The sequence below is a fragment of the Geospiza fortis genome, unplaced genomic scaffold, assembly GCF_000277835.1.
Source record: "Geospiza fortis unplaced genomic scaffold, GeoFor_1.0 scaffold130, whole genome shotgun sequence".
Lineage (NCBI taxonomy): Eukaryota > Metazoa > Chordata > Aves > Passeriformes > Thraupidae > Geospiza > Geospiza fortis.
This window is the reverse complement of record NW_005054300.1, coordinates 15,051,537-15,068,708: the sequence shown is the minus strand read 5'-3', so window position 1 is coordinate 15,068,708 and position 17,172 is coordinate 15,051,537.

Here is a 17,172-nt window from a genome sequence, read left to right as displayed (position 1 = left end):
TTCTTTGGTTAGTTAGTTGGGTTGGGGTTTTTGTTGTTTGATTGGGTTATTTTGGAAGGTTTTGTGGGTTTTTTTGTTTGTGGTTTTTGCTGTTGTTTTGGTTTTGTTTTGGTTTTTTTTCCTACTGCTTCTCTTCAGCCACTTTTGGACAAAGGCTTCTACTCATCTATAGTTAAAACTAATGCTGGAATGTCTTCTCCAGACCTGTGTTGATAAATGTTCTGGTATCAAGAATAAAATTTTAAACAGAAAAATGTTGATATATGCACACTGTCTCGTGATTCCAAGTATTGGAAAACCAAAACTCTGAGTGATTACAGAGATGTTGCTTTAAATGAATATTACCATGCCAGGATGCGCATGAAGTATTTTGAACCTGTATCTAAACTGATTGGCATGCAGACATGAATTTGTATTTTGTTTATTCAGATACTGCTCTTAGGATTGTTAGTGCTGATTTTATAACTTCTTGCCACTTTTATATAAATTCATTCTGAAGCTTGACTAGCAGTGTTCCAGTAATTCTTGGTTGTTGAGCATACAGAACTATAATTTCTTCAGGCCCCCCACACCACAGCATAAACTTATGTTTTTAAATCACAGGGACTGAGCTCAATTGTTTATCATAGTCATAGAGTATATGTTGGTACATATACAGTGCTTGGCAAAAGTAATATGCTTGCTTGTAGTAATGCTTCCTGTGTACTTTTTTTCGTAGTTTCTTATTCCAACTTTTTGTTTTCCAGCTTGCATTAACTTAAGCTTAAGGCTTATTTCATGTTATGAACTTGCTTGCTGATCTCATTCATCCTGAAAGCAATGCTGAAGAGGGCAACCAATACAATTATAGCTATAACATAGTAGAAATAAGGAAAATTAAGTGTTATGCAGGCAGCACCTGAAGCCAGGTGATAATGACCATGGTTATTAAGCAAACTTGTCTGTCTTTAATCAGAGACTTGTTTGTGGAACACGGACTTGATGAGGAAGACAATAACAACGTGATAATGACAAAGCTGGGTTGGGAGGATTTGGGAGCAGCATATATGAGATACTGTCTGTACAATCAACCTGTAATCTTTGGAGTTGAGAAGGAAGATGAGTTGGAAGAGAGCAGAAGCAGAAATGCATTACTGTAAAGCTTCACTGAAAGGTATGGGAAAGTTGAGTGGTTGCATTGGTGTTGAGTATCTTTATGGGCTCTTTGTTAGTATTCCTCTGGCTTTCTGCTTGGTTTTGGAAAGGAAATGGTTAAAGGTTGTGAAAAATTTGGAGTAATGTTTCTTTTTTCCTTTTATAATTCCTTTATGTTACTCTTCTCCTTTTCTGAAGGATTTGATTTTTCATAGCATTGATCTATGGTTAGATGAACAGTGAATACGTTTATTTCAGCCATTCTTTTGAGTAAGTTGGCTGTAAAATACAGCTAATTGCTGTTTACAAGCAGAAACTAATGGAAATAAATCGCCAAAATTCCTTTAAAGAAGGAAAAATATTTTGACTGAGAAATCAAAATCGAATATTCAATACAGCTTTTGCTTTATAAGGTTCATGCTAAGAATTGTGCAGCATGAAGTGAAACATTATGTGGTCAAAATCAGAGTATTTTAGTGGTTTGGTTGTGGTAGTTTCAAAACCTACTTCCCTCTTTCAGTGTTCAGCAGCATGGAAGGTCCTTCAGCTGAAGTCCCAACAACCTGGGCTTCCTGTGTTTGTGGGGAGACTGATTAAAAGCAAAATGTGGGGGAAGAGAATTATTTTTTTGCCTTCCAAGACAAATATTTGTGTCTTTGTTATGTCCATCCCAACCCAGGATGTATGTTCTGTAGCCATATATGTGCTGTGAGGTAATTTCTCCTTGACCCACGTTACCTTCTTAGTTTTGTATAGAACCTGGAGCCAGTTGGATAGCTTTTCAGGTCTTATGTGGGTTCTCAGGCAGTCAGCCTTTCTAGAGACAAACTAAGGGATTTTTGGTAACAGGTTGCCAGTAGCTAAAATGGCATGTCAAAAAAATTTCAAGCCCGTCATTGGTCTGCATGTGTCATATAGAATTTGATAGAAGGGAAGGGTCCTTGTGTGATGTTCAAGTCATGAGTGTGCAAGTGTGATGTATATCAATTTTTACCTTCTTCCATTTATAATCATGTATAGAGGATATAGTCTTACCAGCAGGTGAGGCTGGAAAATGGAAGCATTGCAAACCTGACTTGGACATCAGGGTTTTCTGCAAGTGACTTGTATGTGAACAGAGGTTTTGGGAGTCACTGTACTCAGACACGGTATTTTCATTTCTGTATCATCATTCCCACACACTCTATTATTTTATTCCTTGTCTTAAAATCTTCTGGAACTTCTCCTGGAAATCCCATGGGAGAGTTTGTATTGGCAGTGTATGTAAGGAAGTCTTGAGCTGGCAGCTGCGGAATCAGGTGGAAGTTGCTGTGTTTTGGACATTCTGCAGCCTATATTTTAGATGAAGTGAGTGCCATAGCTTTTGCTGTAAAAGTTTATTGGCACGATGTTGGTTCTGCCCCGTTTGTGTCAAATGGGGCATGGCTGAAATCAATTCTGTAGCTTTCCTGGCTCTTCTTGAAGACCTGGTGTACTGAAGGCTGCAGTTCAGAGCTGTTGTTTTTTCAAATGAAACTGTCATTCATAATTGAACCTATTTTTTAAAAAATACATTTAATTAGAAGAGTGAGATGTGTAGTTGTTGTTGAAACATTTTCCGGAGTTTTTTGTACCCGTATATACACACACAGGTTCCTAGACATATCTGTAATGTACACCACTGCAAGACATTCTGACAAACGACATTATGCTTTTAGTGGTTGTATGAAGCTGAAATATTACCCATTCTCAGTTCTTTAACTGGTGCAGTAATTACAGTAGTATTTCAGTTGTGAGAACGGATTTCAAAATGAGCAAATTGCAATCAAGTAACAAGGTTCAAAGTTTTGGAAACATGAGTAGCATTTCATCCTGCATATTAGCTTCTTATTCCACACCAAAAAAAAAAGTCCCTGAGGATGAAAATAAGCATTAGATGGTGCACAGCAGTTGTCTTCTGCTGGTGCTGTGCCGAGGCTTGGCTTTTGACGAGGCTATGTCTCCTGCAAGTTATAAAGAGATCTTCTGTCTGTTTTGATGACAAGTAAACAGAATGGGGATCTCTGTCACCTTGGTGTGAAGACTGAGATTTGAGGTCAGCAGCTTTTCCAGTCTGCAGGGAAATGCAGGGATAGAGATAACGTGCCTTTACTGTTTGCTTCACTGACACAGAACTTAATTTATGTGAGACATAGAATTTATGTGCGAAGTAAATTCTTTCTTTTGCTGTGCTTCACATTAAAGCATTTTTTGTTTGAGCAGAAACAGGAATATCGAGACAAATGAGCATTGGCTCCAGCTGTAGATCAGGTTTCTCCAGGTTCTCAATTCTGTCCCTTTGTCCAGCAGTTTAAAAGCACTCTTCAGCATCCCTCTCAGAAAATTTTTGCAACATTCCTCTTTAGTGTTTCCATTCAGACAATAAGCAGAATTTTATTGGCCTGCCTTTTTTAACAACCACAATACTGCCATACTGGAGCTTCTGTCTTGGTAATAAGATGGGTTGTATCATTCTAGTTTTTCTTGTGTGTACAAGCCATGCTGACAGATATTCTGCTGTTCACAACTAAATGCAGGAGAGAAGGAACAGGACTTCTTAAAACAAAAGTTGTGGTTTGTTGTTTAGGGTTTCTGGGTCATGAATCTTATTCCTCTTAAAACACACTGTTAGAGCTTTAATGTTGTTTGACTAGACCCATGGAGAACATACGCATGCTACAGGCCATTCTTTTGCTTTGAGTTTGCTGGAAGTTTTTAGTAGAAAAAAGTTGATGTGCTAGCATTAATTTTTGGTTTTCAAATTGGTGTTTTTTTGTCTAGGTGTTAACAAATTTGGCTTAATACCAAACTACACACAAAAAAGTTTAAAGATTTATCAAGCCTTACATGACTCTGGTTTCTGGATACTATACCTGCTTCTTGTTGTAGGTGTATGAGGTTGGGAGCTGTGTTTCAGGCTGAGCTGTCCCAAGGAGATCACAGTGGCAGGAGATCTTGTGTGCCACAACGCAGTTCAGAGTGCAGTCGAGAAAACTTCCCTACTTATCCCTCCTGCCCTTGTTCTTTGCATTATTTTTCACTTCATGCCATCTGTGCTTAGACCTTCTATTCACAGGGACACAGGAGGTGTCAAGTGCCCTGGAAGTTTGGCATAGGAAGCAAAACACTAAAGAACGTGTTAACATTGGTGTTATTCCTTGATAGGTGAACATTTCCTTTCACACCACAACATTTTGTCCTAACTTATTACTGCTGTTAATTAGCATGTAGTATTGTGAATATCCTATTCCCCATTCTTTTTTATCCTCTTTTTCTATGCCTGTGCCACTCACTAAAATGCAGTGGTTTATGGATAGCCACTAGAGAACAGACTGAGCTACTATGAGTGGTTTTTGTTTCTCAGAAAGCTTTCTGGTTCCTATTAATTCTGGGAAAAATAAACAGTAATTTAACAGTTGCTAAGGTTGATTTCTGTTTTTTTTTTTCATGTTGAATATTACTGGCTAAAATGTCTGGTTGTTGAAACCCCATCTGTTATCTTTCTTATTTTCATTGTTTGTGGGTAGAACAATTCATGTATAGTCTATGGACATGGTGTGTTTTAGTGAATTTTAATCTGAAATTTTAAAACCAGTAATAATGCTTTCAGTCATCACTAGATCTGTATTCATGCTCTTATAAATGTAGGCTACAGCACTTAGCCTAAGATACTGTTGATCTTGACCTCAAGTATAGAGGTTGGAATTTTTTTTAATAGGTCATAGTTTTGGGAAGGTAGACCTAAACATAATCTTGCTTCTGTGTCTTAACAGTGACATTCTTAATTATTTTTTTTTTATTTAGTTTTAAAGAAATTAATCAGGTCACCTTATTGTTCTGTGCCAAGGCTTGCAACAGAAAATTGTTGTCATTTGTTCCAAGTGACATCTGTTTAACTCATAACACAGAAAGAACACCTTGGTAAATTGAATTAAATATGCAATCTGCCTGTCTTTGTGCACCTCTTGTTGCCAATTAAGACTTCAGTTTTTTTCTGCTTAATGAACATACATCCTTCAGATACAGTATTCTATATTAAAAAAAACCCCTAAAACCAAACCAACAGTATGGAAACGTTTTCCTTACCTCATTTCTTGAAAGGTATAAGAGATGGACCTGATTTCTGGTTTTGAAAATAGAATACTAGATTTCTAGGTAGGAGACAGGGATGTTGATGAGGTGATGTGTGTTTTGAAAGATTATCATATATGTGTTTGGAGTCAAGGTCATGGTAAGGTGTTTCTGGCCCCATAAAAGTTGGTCTGTTTGCTTTCAGAATACAGCTTTTCATTCTCTTCCCCAAAAATACAAATCATAAGAGCTCCCTCTCCCCACAATAATGACACTTTTAATCTTTTTCATGCTAAGACAAACAAAAAATTAAAAGTAGGAAAATTATAGAGGTTGGCTTCAGTAAGAAGATCAAGAGTGTTTCTGAAAGCTGTGAAAGATGATGATGAAAAGCTAGGAGACATCTGTTTAGTACAGGGGTCAGCAGGTTCCTTAGGGCTCTGACTTCTACTACTAGGGGAGCATCTTGTGTGTTTGTTGCTTTTCATTGCCCTAATGGACCAAGAATAACTTTGCTGGTGCAGTATGGATTTCCTTATCCTGTTTCTACTGGTTCTAGTAGTTGGTTTTTTTTTTCCCATCCAGTGGAAGGGGAATGCTTCCTAAGATCCACTGTACTTTTGAAAACACAAAGCAAATTCTAGTGCCTCACTAGATGTGCCAGTAAAACATAGTGGTTGTTTTGTGTATAGTCTTTCAGTTTGAATGTTTATCTCCACAATTTCTTTGAATCATTTTGTGTCTTGTGATCTCTTTAGCTGTCCATTATCACTGCTATTTATTTGCTGTATATTGCTTTTATTTGTATGTGCTCTTACTTTGTGTAGGTGATTAATGTGCAGTTGTGTTTCTGTGTGTGACAAAGCATCCCAATTCCCAATCTGCCAACACTTTGTTTCTGATGAGTTCTGCCCAGGGAGCACTACTTGCCAGGCAGGCATGAATCAGTGAATGATCATTTAATCTGTGCAAATACTTGTCCTCTTTTGCTCGAGCTGAGGAACTGGGGAGGTGACATTTTAAAAACACTTAAGTTGTGACTAGAATCATCCTGCCTTGAAAACCAGATGATGCTGGTCTGCTGTGCCTAAATGTCAAGTCATTAATAATCGTGGTTAGTATTTGCACTTCTAGGGATGATTACAGGGGTTCAGCCTAAAAGTAGCAGGAGGGACATAAGTTCTGTAACCAGGCAGGGCTTGTTCTGACTTGTTCAAAACAACATACTTCCCTGCTACAGATTTTTAGTAAAGGGGTGTTGCTCATCTCTTCAAAGGGCCGTGGTAGCTCAGATAGTCAGGGTTTAGTTTTTCAAAATCTTCCTGATGGCTTATCTTTATGTGTGATAATTGCTGTCTGATGGTGTCACCAAAGAGCACTTAAAGTTGTGCTTTTTGATGGGCCCACTTCTTAATGTAGAATGAACAGGTTCTAGATGATCTTATATACAAACTGAACTCAGTTTTAAGTTGCATTCCTGGGAGGGTGTTTCTGCATAATGTGTCTAGGATAGTTGCAAATATTGATCAGTTCCTTGGTTTTGTGTATATTTGTTTTTCCTTTAGCCTACCTGAAGGTAACAACTTCATTGTATTGCTTATTATATTATATGACTCTGATGCTTGGACTTGTTAATAGTGCAGGGGACTGAGACAGGAGCTCTGTTTGGGCGAGTGAAGAGGGCTCGTCGGGTTTTATTTGTTTGTTTTCTCAAGCAATGTACATTTGGGCATTGAGACTCTTCCCTCTGATAATCTGTCTAGAGAATGGAGGGAAGCATGCTTTATGAAACTGAAAGATAAATAAATATGACCAACCTCAAACTCTCACCTGTCAGGAGACGTAACTGGATACATACAGAGAGCATGCCAAAAAATAAGAGTGCTCATGGGATTAAATCTTTCTGGTTCATCCCATTGTCCTCATACTGAAGATAGATAGTAGCAGCATGTAGGTAATCTGACTTTGCTCTTGATCAAAAAAGTCTGAGCCTCTGCGGGAGTCTGTGAAGTCGTAAATGTTTCCTCTGGCTGGGAATGAGTTCTTGGGTGTTTGGCTTTTTTGTTTGGTTGGTTTATTTTACTTTCAAGATCTCTCCAGTGGCTTGGATTTCTTTCCCCTCACTTATTTCAATTATCTTAATTCTGTGCATTTTTTTTTAAGTACTGATTTATTAAGTATTTTTGGAGGATCTCTGCATTTTAAATAAAACAGAATCAGCACAAGCATCTTTAATTAAAAAGCAAATTTAGCCCTTAAGTGAGAAGTTGCAGGATTTATTTTCCCATCAGGGTAAAGGGTAGCAAGGAAGGGAAAGCAATGATTTAAAGAGCTACATGGTATCAATCCTCTTTTCAGTTGAAGAATTTAAATTTTCTTTGAAGTTTTCCTGTGGTGTTATTTGTGAAAGAAAGGAGATAGTTATATGCTTTTGTACAAATTAAAACCCTTTTGAGATTTGTTGCAGTGTGGATTTTGAAATATGAACTGCTTTCAAATGGATCCAAACTAATATTCACAGTTGTTTTTGACATATCTTCTAATGTACTCAAAATGTCGATTTTTGAAAGATATTATCCAAGCAGAGAGAAGATGGAGGGCTGAAGATTCCCATGAGGTATTTGTGCTTTATAGCACTCTTAGGAAAGATGAAACTGTGAAACTGTTGAGCTGAGCTCCAGTTGTCTGTTTGCTTTTACATATTTCTGTTTACACAATTAGACTTCCCTTTTTTTTTTTTTTACTACTTTGTATTCTTAACAGTAAAATCATGCAGCAACATAAGGTGGATTTGGAAAATTGTGATTGAATGTAATTCACTTGTTTGTAATTTAAATGTCTTGAATATTCTTGATTTATCTAATGGCAATGTAGAATATCTCTGTAACAGCAGCAGTACTATGAGAGAATAGAGAAAAAAGTGGTGAAAATGTCTTGTAGAGAAGAGTTGCTGTAACAAAGATGGCTGTAGTTCATGATGGAAGATTTAATCCTGTGATAAATGGTGATGCTTCTGAACCTGTGTCTTCTTTGTCATTTCCTAAGCAGTTTCTCATGTTACAGGGTAGTTGAATTTGGTCTTCGTTGTAATGTCTTTCAAATATTTGGTGGTTGTGGGTGCAGTAGCACTGTAATTCATCCCACTTCAGGCTTTAGGAGGGGTTTTTTAGAGGGAAGCCTTTTCTTAGTTTATAGGACTTGGGTTTGATTATAGTTTAGTTAGTGTTGAACTGTATGTCAGTGTTTCATGCTGGAAGCTGTATGTGAGGAAAACACTGGATGCAATGAATGTTTACCTTTTTTTCCTTAGACCCACTACCATTCTCATGGGTTTTTTTTCTGTCCTCTGCACACCCTTAACATCGCTTTTCTCATAGCTATTGTTGACATGGGAAGCACAATGGAGCACTTGATCCTGACAGCAGCTAGTTTTATTGATGCTATCTTCTTCAGGAAAATCCCCAATATCTGCAGAACCTGTTCAAGGAAAAAGATGGAACAAAAGCCAGTAGAAGAGAAGAAGTGTCAAAGCCAGCCACGAAGCCTGCACAGCAAAGCCTGCTCAAGGCTGCCTTTGGAGACACAATATTTACTGCCTCTTCTGTCGCTGATGTGGAATCAATGAAATATGGGTGTTTATTCAGTTAAATGAAGAGGTTGCACATTGTTGCAGTTTGCTATGCCCAACCACCTGGTGTATTTATTGAGGGCATGTTTGTGCTGCCATCAGTAGGTGAACCTGAATGTTAAAACTGTCCCCACTTCATGCCTGACAAGTGGTGCTGATGGGGAGGTAGCCTCTTTATTTGCTCTTCTGCTCCCAAATGAAGATGAGAGATGGTTAAGGAGAAACCAGACCTTTCTTTCAGGCTGGTGACTTCCCAGTCATGACAAGCCTTGACTTGTTTATTGTCTTAGTCACCTCCCTTGCGTGAGAGGCCACTCTTTCTCCCCTCAACAGCTCTGACTTTTGCTGTCTAATATGCCATGTTCTTCTGTGTTGTAGTCTTGTTTTCTTTCTTTCTTCTTCTCTTCTGTCACTTCTGTCTTAGTGGACTAGGGCATTATATTTGCATTTGGAGTAGCACACTGGACATCAAGTGCATTTGCTGAATTTTTAGCCTGTGTCTCTTCCACCGACCCCAAGGAAGTCGGCTGCACTCCATATAGCTTAGTGTGTGTTGTCAAGTAATGCTAATGCTACTGCTTCCTGTCAGAGTGTGATTTCAGGCTTTTATCAGTACACTGTCAGTGCATTAAGCTTTAGAACTTTTTCCACAATTGATAGAGCCAATAGCATTTGGCTGCCTGCATTGCAGGCATTGCCACCCCTTTCCCCTCTGTGCCCTTAAAGTTGCTCTTACAGTGATAATTTGGGTTCTAGAAATCCTCCCCTTAGTAAGATCTACCTGCCTCTCACTAGGGCCTCAAGTTCCCACCTATTGCTTGTACACACACAGTAACTGATTGCAAGCGCTAAGCCAGACCTGTTGGTTTAAAAGGTCCTGAGTCAGTCATCGGGCACTAGGTGACTTGCTACACTTGCAGCAGTTACATTTCTCCCAAAATAACAACTACAGAAAAGCTCAAAGGCCAGTTTAGTATGTTGATGCCCTTGCTATGTAGGAAACATCCTCTCTAGACACTCAAATGGTTTTAGTCTCCATACAGGGTCTTGTTGTTAAGAAACCACTAGGAACATCTATGTCTAAGCAAGGAAACTCCTTTGACATTGAAAAGCACCATGTGGCTGCCTCCCCACTCTGTCAAACCACAGCAGAGGCTGAGAACCTTGTCTCCTCCTTGTCCTGCCATGACTGAGAGAGAAGGAAAAGTAGCAGACCTCATGTCCTCCAGAGAAGAGGCAAAAAGCAGGAGTTGGAGCTATAATTGCTTCCAGATGAGTTCCTATTTTTCCAGCAGTCTTGGCTCTCAGCTCCTAGGTAGAGTGAGCATTTGTATGCATGAGCACTCTGGTACTTGGGGGAAGATGCCTTTTTGTTCTATTTAGTTACATGTGTTACTTTTGCCTTTAGGAAGCTTGAGCACTATTTTTCTGTGTATTGCCTGTGTGTGTGAGGGAGAGATCTGCTCACACACAACCAGTGGCTGAGGTAATCGGGCTGTTACTGCCCCATTGCAGCCGAAGGTTACCTCCGGTGAGGAATGGGCAGTTCTTGTGGGCGGTGCAGCTGTAACCAGAAGAGGCATGAAGTTCATGCCTGGGGGCTTCTGCAACAAACTATTTTTGTAAATAGTTCATAGGTAATAGACTCCTGTAATAACCACTCAGTACAGCAGAGCAATTAAGGACATACTTCGCTGTGTTGTTTGAATGAGAGTGTAGGTGTGGTTTCTTTTTTATATGTGTTTGTCTTTGGAAAAAATACAGTCTGTGGATCAAATATATCCTTAATTGATATTGTTACTTTCTCTGCCCCTTCTGAGATCATAGCAGTGCTTGGAACTTGGAAGATTTGTCTGGTGAAGCTATTAGCTTTGTGAAAACTGATAGATTTCTGGAAAGATCCTGTATAGATGCACACAGAATGATTGCTCCAATCTGTCTGGGTTTTGAGAAGGATCTTGGTCACTTGGCCATGGATTTGACATTTCCTTTGTCTGTGGTACTTGGTGTGTGCAAGTAGCTTCACACAGTTCTGATGACCTTCCTGTAATTGCAGATGTCCTGAAAAGGACTTGGGCCTGAAGTCTCTAGGTGACAAGGACTGACATCTCTTTTACGGAGCAGAGTCTTGTACTCTATGCCTACAGAATAAATATATATGTGTTTAATATGGAATTACTGCTGCCAGTTGGATTTCCTTATCTACAGCACTGGGAGGGGAAAAAGCTGTGGTTTTTGTTCTTCCTTACTTTTGCTATCTTAAATGAAATTGAGTGTCAAGGAATAAAATTAACTTGCCAAGGCGACAAGAAGATTTAAATCAAATTGTTTAGCTTAGATATATCTTTTCTCTTAGCATTTTAAGTAACAACTGCTATAAACAGAGACAGAAGAAGCTTGGATCTAAGTGCTCTTCTGTATGAAAGTGTGTGTAGTTTTTTCCATTGTAACAAAACAACAAAGTTGAATTTAAAACCCTTCTGTAACATAGCTTAATGGAACCATCTGGGGACATTTTTTCCCCTTGTATTTTTCTGAGTAAGGGTTGAATATTGAAGCATGCTATGAAGAGCTATATAGAGAGAGTTCATTTTTTCAGGGCTTAGCTGGGGAGTATGTATCTCCTTTCAAGGTTGCAAGGAAGCTTCTTGAGCATTATGCCAGATTTCACACAAGTAACATGAACCACCCTTTTGAGAGATGCATGGGTTGGAAAAGTCAAATATCCCAACACGGCTCTTAATTTCAAAGCAGGCGCATTTAGTAGTGACTCCTACATAGTCCAGATTTGACTGGTTGTGTTGATACATCTCTTGCAGTCCTGAGAGCAGTAGATGTGAACTGGTTTGTAACTTGTAGCAAAATGAGGATTCCAGACTAGAAACATCAGGCTCATATGAGGAAGTATTGTGTAAGTAACTTCTTCAGTTAGTTGCTGGTTTTGTTCTTCAGTAGTAGTGGGCTGCTTTCTGAGAAGAGCATTCCATCTACTTTGTTCTGGTTCTTGTTAGAAAAAGAAGTTTGGCACATGTCAATGTGCTAGGGTTATAAAAATCAGGATATTCAGAGAAAATAGGTAGTATTATAAGATTGTATTGTACTTAATGAGTTTAAAAAGGTAGATGGTATCAGGAGATACTATCATACATAATCCAGCATATCATACATAATCCAGCAAACAACTGAAATGTTCCTGATAGCTAGAAGGAAGAAAAAATGGATACCTTTGCCTTTTTGCCAGTGAAGTGGTCCACAGAATATATTAATAGGAATTGTTAAAGCATCTGTGTTAAAAACAAAAATTAAAATAATTAATAAAAAATCTGTAGTTGTTTGATAAGATAGTTATAATGCCACATCATGTTTTAGAACAGAAGACAGCACTGCTGATAATAATCAGCTCATGCGCAATCCACATGAGCTGAAATATAAGATAATTTGCTTCACCTACCTGCACTGCATTTTTACTAAAACTTGATTTTAAATTCAAATTTTTCCCATCTGTACTAAATACTGAGGTTGAAGAATTCATAATCAGTTACTCTTTTCTCTGCCTTTTATGCTTAAGCCTATGGAAGTAAATATTTCTGTTGTTCAGATGTTGCTAAGAAAATAGGAAATTTATGGATATTTGTCTAGCATTGTTTCTAATAGCTGAAGATATGATGCTGTACTGACTGACAGCTAGAAACTGAATTCAGGGCATCTTTACGGATGTCTCTGGCTTCTGGCAACTTTTTGAATCTAGGCCTTAACATAAATTGTCATATTAAATCATGATTATCACTTAAATCTGACTTTAGGTTCATTTTTATTAAATGTTTCAGAGAAAGGTGCCTCAGTCCTTTTTCATGTGTGAAGTGTTCTGTCCTTAAAAAGAGTGTATTTGTAATCACTTAGAATTCCAGATTGACTTAAATGGTAAAGCATCTATATTTTCCCAAACAGCTCTTTAAATATTAATGTCTAAATATCTCATTAATACCTTGTTATAAAAAGTTTTTTTTATTGAAAAGGAAAATGAACTTTTTGACCCTCACCATTTCTGTGAAACTGTTCCAGATTGAGCTATTTGGAGAAATAAAAAAATGTGGGTTTTTAGCTGGTTAATTATTTGGAAAGCCATTTCATGTTGATTTAGTTTTCATGGTGTACTAAAAATAGATATACAGAATAAATAACGAAGCTGTGCTTGAAAGCAGACTGGGAAGAAATAGCAAACTTTTGGTGAGATGGCATCTGCTTTTATTTGACCTTTACTGCTAAGTTTTTGTGCCTTTGTTCTTGGAGTTACTCATATCCTTCAGGGTAAATGACTGTGAAACATCTGAAATAAGTGTGACACAGATGGAAGCAAATACTCCATTGAAGGTTTTTTATAAGATCAGAATTTAGTGTTTGGGTTTCACACAGCTTGCAAGCAGTGACCATGTCCTGTGGTTTGTGACAAACCTGGCTGCACAGGCTGCCATGGGAAGAATAGATTCAGACACAGAGCAAGGCAAATCCAGGTAGTCTTGAGCTCCTTGGGCAGTTTTGTTTTTGTAAAGGCAAAGGGAACATTGAATTCTGGGTCATTTCCAGTTGTAATCAAACAAGTGCTCCCCCAGCACGTAGGAGTCCTGCCAATGTTGGTTTGGTTTTGTGCATGGAGATGTGGATAAAGCAATGTTTGTTGTGCTGCCCTCTTATCCAGTGCATTGGATTTCCGTCAGAAAAATCATTTGTTGACAATAAGTTGAATCAGCTGGCAGTCGCTGCACTGCAAAGGGAGATGGGAGGAGGAGCAGAATTCAATTAACAATGGAAAATTGTAGCTGAGGAGCATGGAGCGTTGTTTAACATTATCCTTAAACACAGAGAAGTAAATTTGTACAGGAAAAGGTTCCTTCCAGTCTCAGTCCTGCAATAAGTTAAGTGTTCGTAGTTAGAAATTGTGCCTAATTTAGGAGTCAACCATACTGCACATCTAAATTCCATCCCTAAAGATGGATGACCTACCAAGAGCTGTGCTACCAAGATCTGAGCACTCCCCATCATGTGAGATAAAACACCTCATGTTCCTTGAATAAACCCCCTTGTTCTTCCCACACTGAAGCAGGTTCAGTATACTTGTCTCTTTGGCCCTGTGCTGAGGGTGTTTATCTGAGAGAGGAACTATTGCAACACAGTTTAGTTCATAAAATGAAGCTTGGAAGAGAAAATAGGCTTCTTTGAATCGAGTTGTAAGATAAGGCGGGGAGGGAATAATTAGAAGATTGCAAAATTCACTGCATATACACTTTCAGAGGTGAATCCCTGTCCCTTCTTTGGCCACTCCAGTCCCCTGGGATACGCTGTGCTTTAGAGTTATGAGCAGAGCATGTGTATTTGTGTGGAGGAGGATGAGAAGTTTCTGTGTAGTACTGGCAGTTGACATTTTATTTCTCTTAATCTGAACACTGTATTTTTTCTCACAAGTCATTCAGTAATATCCCAGAAGATATCATACTTGATCCTTTGTACTACTTTCTTAAAGAAGGTGCCAAGTGCAAGCTTGTTTTGGAGACATTATTTGGAGATAGCTGGCTTGGCTTTTTGTAGTTTCTCCTTTAAGAACAGGTGTTGTCCCATGTTGCATGGTGTTTCACAATTCAGAAGTTAGAAAGACAGAAGAGAGAAATGTTCTGTTTTCATTTTGTATGACTGGTTTCATTCCACCAGTCTTGATTTGATACTCCTGATGAGGATATTGCTGGCTTAGACAATTGCAGTCTTCTCAGGATGTGTACCTTTTCTCTAGTTTTTTTTTCTTTGTTTTTTTTTTCCTGTTTCCACCATCACTGCCTTTCTTGGCAAGTAAAATACATATCACTCTTTCTGTGTGGCTGTTGTGTAAAAGATGAAGGCAAACTGGAACACAGTTCTTTGTTGTCCCTGGAGGTGGCTTCCACACTTAAGCAACAAGTTCCTTTCCTGAGTTTGTGAGTTCTTAAGTGGCCTTCCTGTAATCTGATTAATAAAGACAGTAATAACTTAAAGAAATTTGACTTGCTCTAGTTGTTGAAAATAGAAGGAAATGAGATTCTCAAGCTTCTCAAGTATATAGTGTAGCAGTTTCTAAATCCCTGTGCTCTGCCAAAGCTGTTTAATACAGCCAGGAACTGATCCAAAGCTTATGTCTGGATAAGTAAAAGAGAAAGCAAGTCTGCCATGTCAAGACAGGATGGTCATGTATTTTCCCTCACCATGTGAATGTGAATCTGTAGAAGATATGCTTGGGTTTTGGTTTGCTTGTGCTTTTGGGGGTTTTCTTTTTGATGTAGTTGTTGGATTTAGAGTTTTTTCTTATTTCTATTTTTCAGTAGATATAGGTTCTACTGTGTTTCTCAGAATCCTGTCATTGTGAGTTGTAATTTTAAACTTTAGGAACATGTCAGCAATTATTATAAATCAGTGAATTGAAATCAGATGTAGCAAATTTTACCTCTGGGGAATTTCAGTATGCAAAGCGAATACTAGCAGAAAAATATTAAATGAACTATTTGTAGAAGTGTGGTGAAAGGCATGTGAACTAGGTGTGAAGCACTTTCAACCTTGATCTAAGAAAGTATTTGACTTCTTACTGGGTTTAGTGTTCAGATCTTTTTTTCTTTTGGTGCAATTTGACAAGATGGATAGTCAAAACATTAAGAGCAGGAAATAAAGTGGAAAACTCTTTTGGGGGAAGGTGAGTTTTCAACAAGTTAATTAGAATACCGTGGTTATGCAGCTTACAAGTAAACAGGGTGTTCTAGTGCCTTTGGTTGTAGAAACTGACCTGTGCCTTTTTCTTTTCTTTCTTTTTTTTTTAACCTGTATCTAAATTGTTGTTGGGATGATTTTGAGTGTTTTCATTTATGTGAGGTGGCATCCTAATCAGTGGGGAAATATTTCTTGAAGCATTTGCAGGTACCAATGATATATTGCTAGCTGAATCAAGCAAAATATGCCAAGCACAATGCCACTTTAGCCTGGATTTAATACAAGGATGTGTGTCAGTACAGTACCTTAAGATGAATTTTAATACTGTGACAGCTGTGTGGGGACCTGGGTGTTGTTTCTGATGCTTACTGATACTGCTTCTGATGACAAAGGTGGCACTTGTTACAGATAATGAACTTGTACCCTGTGTAATTTAAAAACAAAACAAAACCAGACAATGTGACTAGATTGTTGTTGTTGTTATTGTAAGTGAGGAATTATGAATGGGTCAGATGATTCCTCCCCTGTTCACAATTGTAGGTTTTCTTCATAGCATGCCATGCATACCGGATCTTGTGTCTACAAATATGAGCTAATGTTTTAAGAACATGGCTTTGGAGAGTCATATTTCTCCATTGATGAAGTCAGCTTCACAAAACCTTTCTGTCCATTCCAGAGAGCAGAATTTAACTCCTCTTAAGTCCTGTCTCTGGCAGGACAAGAAGACAGAGAGGTTCAGTGTCTTGAAGATAAATAAAACAAAGATCAGTTAAGATGATGAGATTTTTTGAGTCTTATATTTCTTCAGTCTTAAAAGCAAAAGCAGCTAATAATTGCTACAAGTTTAAGTGTGGAATTCCTGTGTAATCTTTAGAGGAACTGGGCGATTTTGCCTTCATTTGCTGAGCATAATTAAGTATCACTTCCTGGCACAAGATTTTGTTGTGGTTGAGTCCCACACAGTTTTGATACAATCTCAGTACATGTGGTCTGTCATAAAGATGTCCTGCTCTGTTTAATATATTGATTTGTTTTTTTCAACTTGTGATTCTAGTCAGTCTAGGTCCAGAATGCAAGAACTACTGCAAGTCATATGAGTTTAGAATATGCAAGGAGGTTAAATATAGCTAATGTGGAAATTATTCAGCTTTTAATAAACTTTAATCAAATAGGAATACAGCTTAAATTACTGTTTTTTGAAAATGTCTGAAATAGAAGCAAAAATGTTCAGCAGATTTTCTGAAGCCAGTGTGTCAGTGGTGTACTCATTGTATTTTGTTAAAAAATTTGAACAAAACAAAAATATTAGATCCCATACAATTGAATAGAATTATTGTAACCAATATATTTAAAATAATTTTTCATAGAGATTTGTCAGATTAAACAGTCTACTTCAAGATACAACTCTTCTTGCTTATTTTCAATTTTTTTCTTTTTTTAATTGATTTTTTTATTATTACTTGTGTTAGTAAAATTATTTTATCAAATCTTGCCTTTCATTCATCTAATACCATAGTTAGTTACATGTAGTTACAGATATCATGCTTTTCTCTACTAAGAAGCAGAGGAGATAAACAAAAACTAATTTCTTTTTTGTT